General features: G+C 65.0%; 1 protein-coding gene across 1 annotated transcript in view; it reads right to left on the bottom strand.

Moving 5' to 3' along the window:
- LOC105307369 (ribosomal protein S6 kinase alpha-2-like) overlaps window positions 1-2,747 on the bottom strand; it is a 60,889-nt gene that overhangs the window by 24,248 nt on the left and 33,894 nt on the right. The window lies entirely within an intron of this gene.

Here is a 2,747-nt window from a genome sequence, read left to right as displayed (position 1 = left end):
GCGTAAGGGTTGGAGGATGTGCTATGTGTTCTTCATTTCAGCCTTTTTCTGGCAGAATTTTCTGTCCAGTGGAACATGACCGGACAGCCGCGATGCGCCCCGCCCCAGGCCACTGCGGGGTGGAGCCCTGCGATGGGGCACCCTCCCCCGCCCTGGCGACCTTGGGGCCAGCACCCGGGGCCCTTCAGCTCTGTGGGGACGCTGTGGGGACGCTGTGGAGGTGCCTCCTGCAAACGCTCCAGGGTTCTCTGTCGCTTGCACACCTGCTCTGGCTGTCCCCACATTCGGGCGTCCAGATCAATCTGCTCACGTGGGTGGGGCTGGCTCTCATGTCCCTTTACACAGTTTAGGGACTTTAACGGGTCCTTTGGAACCGGCCCTTCCCAGGGCCACGTGTGGGGCCGTGTATGGGGCCGTGTGTGAGGCCGTGTGTGGGGCCGTGTGTGGGGCCGTGTGTGGGGCCGTGTGTGGGGCCGCGAGCCTATTTCGTGGACGGGACCCTGACAGCGCACAGGAAGCCCACTGTGCCCCACCCGTAACGGCCTTCTCAGAGGCGCCCTCCACCCGGCGATGCTTTCGATCCTCGAGGCAGGGCCAAGACTTGTTTTGGGGGACGTTTCCACTTAGGGAACACCACAAAGCGTTTGGGACCGGGCGTGGTAGTGGGTGGACGGGGCTGCAGGTGGAGAGGGAGGTTTGAGGCGCCAGTTGGAGGAGGGGTTCAGGGTACAGTGGCCGTGGGCACCAGGGAGGGGCAGGGCCTGCAGCGACCCTGTTCCCAAAGGAGGCCGAGGGGGCCCCCCCGGAGAGGATGTAGTTGGGTCGCCTGGGAACGTGAGTCACAGCGACGGCCATCGTGCAGAGCCGTGCACCTGGCCGGCCGCACGCCAGCAGCGGGGCTCGGGAGCCAGGAAGGCCTTGCTGTGACCATTCGGCATGGGCCTTCCCAGTCCTGCCGGGTCAGAGGGGCTCGGGTGGTGGCCGAGACCCCCACTCCCAGAGCCGTTCTCGGGGCCTCTGTTGCCATGTGCCTGGAGCTCAGCGCTGAGTCGGGGGCCCCAGGGGTGGGGGGCGTCTGGGGAACGAACGGTCGCCCTTGCTGAGATCCGCCCTGAATCTCTCAATCGCACGGAGAAGCGGATTTCACACTGAGAGCACCGAGGCCAAGGCAGGCTGGGCGACGCGGCCCGGGTCGAGAGCTTCTAAGGGGCAGAAGGGGGGAACGGCTGGGGCCAGGGTTACAGAAGCGCCCAGGATCGAGGTCCAGCTGCAGGGAGGAGGGTGCCGCATGCCCTGGTCCCTGCCCGGGACGCAGCCTCCCCGAAGCCCCCTGGCCCGAGGAAGCTGCAGGTGCAGCTGCCCAAGCAACGGCGACATCCGCGGTCTGGGACCTGGAGGCTGGTCTGACCGGTGACCGCCGGGTCCACGATCAGGGGTCTGGAGGCTGGTCTGAGCGGTGACCGCTGGGCTCCCGCTGGCATGTGCACTCGGGAGCCCTCAGCGAGGACTGAGCGAACTCAGACCCGACTGGTTCGGCCATTCCTTGCGCTGCACGAACAGGCTGCTTAAGGTCCGCCAGAAACAGGAAGACGCTGCCTGTCCTGGCGACATTGTCAGGCGGGACAAATGCCTGGATGCCTGAACCTGCCACAGGAAACTGGACACGCATGGGCAGCTCTGTGCCCAGTATGAATGTGCTCATGGCCAGGACCCCCGGCCACGGCTCGGCCCGTCCCCTCACGCCAGAGGCCCCCTTCTGTGACATTCACGCTGGGTTATTAATCAGTGTCTGTTCTGGACACATCAGAGTCACGTCCTCCCCCTCTGTACGCAAGTGTCCTCCAGGGGCTTCCCAGACGAGGGTGGGGGGCGGGGGGTGTGTGTGCGGGGAGCACATGGCCGGGACCCTCTACCTTCACTGTCAGGGACTGATTTACATAAGAGATCGTCTCTCTCTCTCTCTCTCTCTCTCTCTCTCACACACACACACACACGGGTTCTCACCTAATCCCAGCGAGAGACGTTTTGTATCTGGAAGCTGAGACTCACACAGCTCAGTTCCTCTCTTCACCCCAAGTCCACGCCACAGGACCCCACAGGGCCCCACAGGACCCCACCGGGGCAGGAGGGAGGGCAGGTGTCTCTCACTCCTGCCCCCGCTTCGGAGGAAGACCAAACAGTCCCCTTAACCCAGTGCTTCTGACCGAGGCGGTTCTGCCCGCCACAGGACAGCTGGGCTGTCACAACTGTGAGTGTGACTGACGTCCAGCGGGTAGAGGCTGGTGGCACCGCTGACCGCCCGCCATGCCCAAGATGGCCCGCGGCCTTGCCTCCTGCCTCACCCTCAACAGCAGAACCGTTACCAGCCTTGTTACGAAGCGGGAGGCAGTGCAGATGGCCGGGGCCACAGCTCCCCGGACCCCTCCACAGCTCTGCTCGTCCGGTGTTGCCCCCACCCCTCCCTCCCTCCCAGAGAGGAGACCGGGGCCTCCAGGATGCAGGCTGCCCACGAACGCACAGGCGCTACCTCCGACCCGGCTGACCCCTGAGGCCACACATTCCCGTCATCCACCTGCCTTTGCCCAAGAGCAGCTCGGTCGTCCAGGCCGGGAGGCTGGTCCCCTGCAAGGGGACGCCAGTCCCGCTTAGCAAGTCTTCACCATAAGGAGACAGGATTCAACAGAAGTGGACTGGTGCCCTGGCCGGGTGCTGCCGGGTCCTCGGTTTGAGTGGGGAGCACTACGCCC

The sequence above is a fragment of the Pteropus vampyrus genome, unplaced genomic scaffold (genome assembly GCF_000151845.1).
Source record: "Pteropus vampyrus isolate Shadow unplaced genomic scaffold, Pvam_2.0 Scaffold492, whole genome shotgun sequence".
Taxonomy (NCBI): domain Eukaryota; kingdom Metazoa; phylum Chordata; class Mammalia; order Chiroptera; family Pteropodidae; genus Pteropus; species Pteropus vampyrus.
The sequence above is the reverse complement of the archived record's forward strand: the minus strand, read 5'-3'. Positions and strand labels throughout refer to the sequence as shown.